An 8,033-nucleotide genomic window follows, 5' to 3' on the forward strand; every position below is an offset into this window, starting at 1 on the left:
CCACATACTCACAAAAGCATAGAGAAAAGTATAATCCCATGTACTCTTCATTCAGCTTCAATAATTGTCAATATATACCCATCCTGTTTCATCCATACCTGTTCATTTCCCCCACCCCTTCCACCTGTCAACGGATATTTTATTTTATTTTATTTTATTTTATTTTATTTTAAATGTTTATTTCTTTTGAGAGAGAGAGAGAATGAACGAGTGGGGTAGGGCCAAGAGCAGAGCCTGATGTGGGACTCAATCTTATGAACTGTGAGATCATGACCTGAACTGAAATCAAGAGTCGGACGCTTAACCCACTGAGTCATTCAGGCGCTGCTATCATTGGATATTTTGAATTTTTTAAATTGTTTTTTGTTTATTTTTTTGAGATAGAGACAGAGAGCAAGCTGGGGAGGGGCAGAGAGAGAGGGAAACACAGAATCCAAAGCAGGTTCCAGGTTTTGAGCTGTTAGCACAGAGCCTGACATGGGGCTCTAACTCAGAAAATGCGAAATCATGACCTGATCCAAAGTCAGACGCTTAACTGACTGAGCCACCCAGGGGCCCCTATCATTGGATATTTTAAAGCAAACCTCAGACATTATATTATTTTAGGTGTAAATAATTGTGTATGTTTTCTTAAGATAAATGGTCCACTATTTTAGTTCCATCTTATTTGTATTCCCTCGAGTTAGTTATTGTTATTGTTTTACAGAGCAATACCTGTTTAGATTTACCTGCACATTTACCAATTTTATCGTTCATCTTTGCATTTTGCATCCCATTCATTCATTTTGGCTCCAGTTCCCTTCTTCCTAAACTACATGTTTTAGTAGTTCTTTCAGTACAAGTGAATGGTATAACTCTGTGAATTCTCTCTTTGTCTCAGTTTGTGTGTGTGTGTGTGTGTGTGTGTGTGTGTGTGTGTGTGTGTGTGTTCCCTATTGCATAATATTTATCTGGAAATAAAATACTTGGCTGACAGTTATTTTTCTTAACATTTTGAAGTTATTTCCCTATTGTCTTCTAACTTCTATGGTTGCTTTTATAAAATCAGTCATCAATCTCACTGTTGTCTCATGTTCTGTCAATTCACTGCTATGTGTGTATCCATGGATTTTGCAGCTTGTTTACCTTGAGCTTCTTGAAGCTATGAATTCATGGACATAATCAATTCTAAAACATTCTCAGCTATTAATTCCTTAAATATTGCCTTCTCTCCCCTTCTTTCAATTCTCTTCTCCTAGAAACTCCTATGTAAAATATATTGGTTTTTCTTAGTTGGTTTTCCATGATTTTTCTTTTTATTTCCTTTTCTTTTTTTCCCCATGATTTTTAATTTGTCTTTTATTATTTCCATATTTGGGCTGCAGTAATTTTTTCAGATCTATCTTTCAGTTCTCTGATTTTCTTTTCAACTATAGATTTCATTTCTCAAAGCTTTATTTGATTTCTTTCCATAAAATTAATGCCTATTTATTTTCACAGTAAAATAGGTGATTAAATCCTTCTCTTATCACTTTATTTTTTTAAACTTATAAATTCAAGTTACTTAACATACAGTGTAGTATTGGTTTCAGGAGTATAACCCAGTGATCATCACTTACATATAACACCCACCCACCCACCACCTCCCAACAAAGATTTATTTAATGCCCATCACCAATTTAACCCATTCCCCCAACCCTCCCCCCACCTCCATCAACCCTGAGTTTGTTCTCTGTATTTAAGAGTCTCATATGGTTTGCCTCCCTCTCTGTTTTTATCTTATTTTTCCTTCCCTTCCACTCTGTTCATCTGTTGTGTTTCTTAAACTCCACACATGAGTGAAATCATATGATATTTGTCTTTCCCTAATTTCGCTTAGCATAATACACTCTAGTTCCATCTATGTTGTTGCAAATGACAAGATTTCATTCTTTTTGATTGCTGAGTAGTATTCCACTGTGTGTATGTATGTATATATATACATATACACCACATCTTTATCCATTCATCAGTTGATGGCTATTTGGGCTCTTTCCATAATTTGGCTATTGTCGATAGTGCTGCTGTAAACATCAGGGTGCATGTGGCCCTTTGAATCAGTATTTTTGTGACCTTTAGGTGAATATCTAGTAGGGCAATTGCTGGGTCGTAGGGTAGTTCTATTTGTAATTTTTTGAGGAAACTCCATACTGTTTTCCAAAGTGGCTGCACCAGTTTGCATTCCCACCAGCAGTGCAAAAGGGTTCCCCTTTCTCCACACCCTTGCTAACATCTGTTGTTGCCTGAGTTGTTAAATGCAGCCATTTGACAGGATGTGAGGTGGTATCTCATTGTGGTTTTGATTTGTATTTCTCTGATGATGAGTGATGTTGAGCATCTTTTCATGTGTCTGTTGGCCATCTTGATGTCTTCTTTGGAAGACATCAAGCTGTGACGTGTACTTGTAGTCCCAGCTACTTGGGAGGCTGAAACAGGAGGACTGCTTGAGCCCAGGAGTTCTGGGCTAATGTACACTGTGCCGATAGGGTGTCTACATTAAGTTTGGCATTAATACAGTGACTTCCTGGGATTGGGGGACCACCAGATTGCCTAAGGAAGGATGAGCCAGCCCAAGTCAGAAATGGAGCAGTTCAAAACTCCTGTGCTGATCTCATCACTTTTAAATGCTGTTTTTACATTCTTTTTCATATCATCTTTCAGTTATTTCATGGTTTTGCTGCTCTTGTCTTGTCTATTGACTCTTCCCAATGGTGTGTATGTCCCTAAGTGATTGTGACTCATTTTAGGGGACATTTACTTGTTGCCTTTGTTTCTTGGTGGAAATCCCCACTTGAAGCCTATGATGTGGAAGATTGCTCAAGAACAGTTTTATAATTTTTTTTTGCAATATGATCCATGGGTTCAACTGAGCTAGGATTGATTTTTGTGGTAATTTCTCAGTTTAGAGGTTCCCAGAAGCAATTAAGATTGTAAAACTATGAGACTTACAAATCTAGAATTTAAATTGAGTAGGGAATACTTTTCTTTCCTTTTTAAAAAATCTCAAGTCCAGAATTAGATAAGTTTCCCTGTTGTTTCCCATGTAGATTTAAAATAAATGAATGCCTAGATGGTCATAATATGCTACAAAAGAAATTTATATTTATTGTAGTAAATGTGAAAAGTCTAGAAAATACACTAGAAAAAAACAAAAATTGTCTATCATTTTATGACTGGGATGACCACTTTCACATTTTGATGTTCTTAAGGTTATTTTTTTGGTATACATTTTTTTTGTCAAAAGATACAATTAGATCATATATTATACTTTCTTTTATAACCACTTTTATTTCAAAATAGTATATTACAAAAACTTGGCATATCTTTAAATATTTTTCTGCAACAGGTTTTCAACTAGATGATTTTGTCTCCCATGGGACATTTGTCAGCGTCTGGGGACATTTTTGATTTTCATGAATGGGGAATGCTAATAGCTTTGGGTGGGTAGAGGCTAGGTATGTTGCTAAACATACTACAATAGGTAGGACAGCACCCCACCCACCACCTCCCAACAAAGATTTATGCAACCTAAGATGTCAGTAACTTTGAGGTTAAGAAACTTCTACAACATCATTTTAATGGGTACTAATAAAATTGTCCTTCTAATCCTTTATTCTGATTATAGTTCTTAGTGATAAAAAACTTTTGGAATTCTTATTGTTTGTATTGTTCCTAGAGCAATAGTACATGTTGTCTTGAACCGTTAATCATCGCTTCTTGAAGCCCATCTTGTCTCTGTGCTCTTTGATCCCCTTTTGTAGATAGACAATCTAGTGTGTTGGAACATGCTTGGACCTGTCATCAAATTCAAGTTTTATTCCCTAGCAGTTTTGTGATCTGGACTTAGGTTCCTACAGCCTCAGTTTCAGTATTTGCAAAATGGGCACAATAATACTAAGCTTGCAAACTTTGTTAGGATTTAGAGCATGTGGGTAAAATGCCTACTTATAGTAGGTAATTAACAGTTCTTAATAGAGTGATGGAACATGTGTACTTTTTGGTACCCATATACAGAATATTTTGACTAATGTTTAGCTTCCAGTGGACCAGTAAAAAGCAGACATTACTGAGTCAGACACTACTCAGGTGTAATACAATTCCTTTGGAGTGAGTTGTGTTCTTCAGAGAATTGTAGTCCTTTCTTCAGTCAACTTGGACCCCATTCAGGGCATGAAAGTAATTGACTAGTATCCTAAAAAAATTACTTAGTACATATGCATATTACATAGCAGTGTGTCATAGGCCTTGAAATTGTCAAGCAAGATATCTTTATGATAAAATTACTTAACAGATCTGGCCTTGGGCAATATTATGAAATAGGCAAGGTTGGTCTTTGTTTCTCTCTCTCCACGCCACTCAATGCCAAGCCAAGCTCTACAGTCACCTCAGGGCTGAAGTCCTGCATCTTGTTCCTGGAGAATGTTATTCTTTGCCAGCTGTCCCAGTAGAAACACCAGCTGGTAAGAATTCTCTCTACCCATCAATCAACAGAAGTCCTAGTGGTAGGTGCATTTTAATAGAAGTCGGCTAAAGATTAGAAAGGGTTTAGAACTTGAAGGGATGGGCTTTTAGGAGGAAATTAAAGGTAATGGAAGAGATGGTAAGGGGTGGGAGGACTTTTCTAGAACCTCCAAAATCATTTAAATAAACTGCTGCTTTCTCATAGGGATGAATAGTCTTTTGAGATTTGTGTAGATATTCTGAGGATCACTTAGAACTGTAGTGTACTTGCAGGTACTATATCTTTATTTTAATTTGTTGAGTATCTCTTATTTCTGAGATACTGGGCTTGTCACTCTAGTATACATTAGTGCTCCAGTGAAGCCTCATATTTACCCTCTGGTATAAATAATCTCATTTATAGATGAGGTAGAAGGGTGTTGTATGAATATATCAAATGAGTTTTGAATAAACATATTTTCATACCCTTCATATGGGAAGAGTCACTAGGTGTTCCCTAGTGGTCATGAAAAAAAGCCAGTGTCATTTATGGGGTAGATTGTTGTGGTAAACTAGGAACTTAGGACTTCTGTACCTCTCTGTTCAAGGTCCCAAGAAATTCTGGCAAGATAAACAGCCTAGGGTGGGGAAGAAGAAGCTATTATGGTCCATTTGATGTATTTCCTATCATCTCTATTTCTAGCTATTACTAATTTAGTTCTGAAAAGAATGGGCTGTAAATGTACATGTGTGTGTGCACGTGTGCATATATATTGGTGTGTGTACACATGGGCATGTGTGGATACATATATGAATTTTTCAATTGCTGTTTGCAGAGTTCTGGCCAATTGAATACAATGACTTTGAACTTGTCTCTAGTTTTAGAAAAGGTTAGCATTACCAAAGTATGCATAGCATCTGGTCTATCATATTAATGAATTGTACCTCTGTAGTTCCACCACTTTCCCTTCCACTTTATAAAGTTCATTAGGGTTTGCAGACTTTCATCTGATGTACTTGAAAGGACTTCAGGATAGACACTATAGCACCTGTTAGCTTCTTGTAACACACTGCCTCAGGTTTCTAGAATGAGAAGCAGCAGGAGCTTGGAGTCATAGAATGGAGTTCTAATCTCGCAACATTCTGACCATATGACTTTTCAGAATTTCATCGGTAAACTGGTGACCATAATATCTACCTCTCAGTAATTTTGGAGAATTAGAAATAATGCTTAAAGCACCTAAAACAGTACCTGGGACATGGTAGGAGTTTGAAAAAAGGCCTATATCTATTTGTGTGTTCATCTTATAAATAAATGATTACATGTTGAAGGCAGTGAGCATAGTGTTCTGCATTTGGTATTTCATACTTATTTTTGTGGACAGATATAAAAATGTCCTAAAAATATCATTCAATAGGCAACTGTGGATACAGTTAAATATGAGAAATTCACAGTGGTCCACCAAGAAAGGCTGCTGCTTCTAGAACTTGTTCATAATGTAATGTCAATTAAAAACTGTGTGTGTGTGTGTGTGTGTGTGTGTGTGTGTGTGTGAAATATTTGTGAGAAGAAAATGTTTATGTTGGTGTTCACAAATTTGTATGCTTTAATATCTTGAAAATTGGAACCATAATTTACAGAAGACATTTTCAAATTTCATGAATATTGCATGCAGTAAGTTTCTTAATTTCTCTTAACAACATTTTGGAAATTTTGGGTAATGTTTCTGAAGTTGGATCAAAGATGACTGAAAGAGGTGAAATACATTTTTCTTCTCTCCAGGTTAGGATGGGCTGTTTCCACATATTAAGTGAAACAAGACCTTGACTGATGCAGTCTGTTTCAAAAAAACAGGTCAAGGTTTTCTGACATTGCTCTGAGAAAGAGGAATCAGACTATCTTGAAAAAAAAATGGAGATGTCAGTCTTGTCTCTTTTATGTGGGAAAAATCCAGCAAGTGTATGTTTATTATCTCAAGGTCTGAAGACTCACAGACAGTGGGGGAGAAAACTGTGCTTTAGATGCTCTAATGTCCCCAGCTCTTTCCGGAGGAACACAGAATTCTGAACTCAGATTGGACTGGTCTGTGACTAGGATGACATGCATTCTCGATTTCACAGGGTCACTTTCATGGCTCAGTGCCTGCAGGCAGAATACAAAATAGGACCAGCATACCTTTTTAGTACAGCTGTCCTTAAAATATCATTCTAAATGTTTCAAGGAAAAACTCTATTTATGATGGAAATAAGACCTCTGGCAGCACTTATGAGTGAAAATAACTCATATAGCGCCAAATAAAATGTCTATGGTAAGCAGTGAGAACCAAGTGTGGTTGTGATATACAAACCGGGTCATTAAGTGCTCTGGAAACACAAAATGGCAACCTGGATCTCTTACCACATTGTTAGTTCCATCAGGGCAGGAGCTGTGTATTGTTCACCTTTGTATCACCTGGAGGAGCTCGAAGAGTACCCTTCACATGGCTGGCACTCGTTAACCATCTGTTGATTGGTTGAGTGAAAGACATACTGACTACATTGTCAAGGGACAGGCTTCAGACCCCATTAATTAGAGCTGTAAAATACACCAGGTGGGATTCTGGAGATATCTAGTTAGTATCGCTGCATCTTGACTCCCTGGGGAGGTAGGGTAGACATAGAATATATCATATGGCCAAAAGTGTCCCTGCACTTAACAGTGACTGGTAATGGCTCTGGACTGAATCAGTTCTTAAAAGGAGTGTAACTACATGTTTGGGATTTTTTTTTTTAAATTTTGTCTGTGTTTTCACAGAAAAGGGAGTGTATTACATAATATATAAATTAATAAGTATCTACATTGTTTTTATCTTGATCAAGCTTTTTGACTGTAACTCTCTTGAGAATCACATTCGTGTCTTGCTCTGTTTATACTGAGACACAGTGTTGTATAATGGATTAAAAATGGACTCTGGGCCAGACTACCTGGTTTAAAGTTTAGTTCTGCCAATTACTGTGTGACCTGGGCAAATTACATAACCTCTCAGTGTCTTGGTGTCCTTATCCATAAAAGAAGATTAGAGAGTTATATTGAGGATGAAAGAAAGTTAATGTGCATTAAAACATCCAAAACGATACTTAGCATATAGTGAATTCTCAGTAAAACATAGCCATTTGACAGAAACTTATTCTTATACTTTTCAATAGAATAGAAGAACAAAGTCTTAAACTTAATGAGCACTTGCTGTCTGCCTATTGCTTTACCTAGCTTATCTGTTATGAAGCAAAATTTTGTATAACACAGGTATGTTTTGCCTCCTATAAAAGGAGATGTAGTAACTGTAGGGCTAAAGTACCTTATTAGTTTCCTAAGCCTGTTGTAACAAATCACCACAAATTTAGTGGCTTAAAATAACAGAAGTTTGTTCTCATTATCCTGGAGGTCAGACGTCTGGAATCAGCTTCACGGAGCCAAAATCAAGGTGTCAGCAGAGCTGTGTGCCTTCTGGGTGTTCTAAAGGAGACTCCATTTCTTTCCACTTCCAGCTTCTGTGGCTTGTAGCCGCATCAGTCCCAGCTCTGTCTCCATGACCACG

At 37.0% G+C, this 8,033-nt stretch overlaps 1 pseudogene; it reads left to right on the forward strand.

Moving 5' to 3' along the window:
* Nucleotides 1-2,406: 2,406 nt before the first annotated feature.
* LOC147580998 (signal recognition particle RNA) lies at nt 2,407-2,685 on the forward strand (annotated as a pseudogene).
* The last annotated feature ends 5,348 nt before the right edge of the window (nt 2,686-8,033 follow it).

The sequence above is a fragment of the Puma concolor genome, chromosome B2, assembly GCF_028749965.1.
Source record: "Puma concolor isolate L17-30 chromosome B2, mPumCon1.1.hap2, whole genome shotgun sequence".
In the NCBI taxonomy this organism is placed as follows: domain Eukaryota; kingdom Metazoa; phylum Chordata; class Mammalia; order Carnivora; family Felidae; genus Puma; species Puma concolor.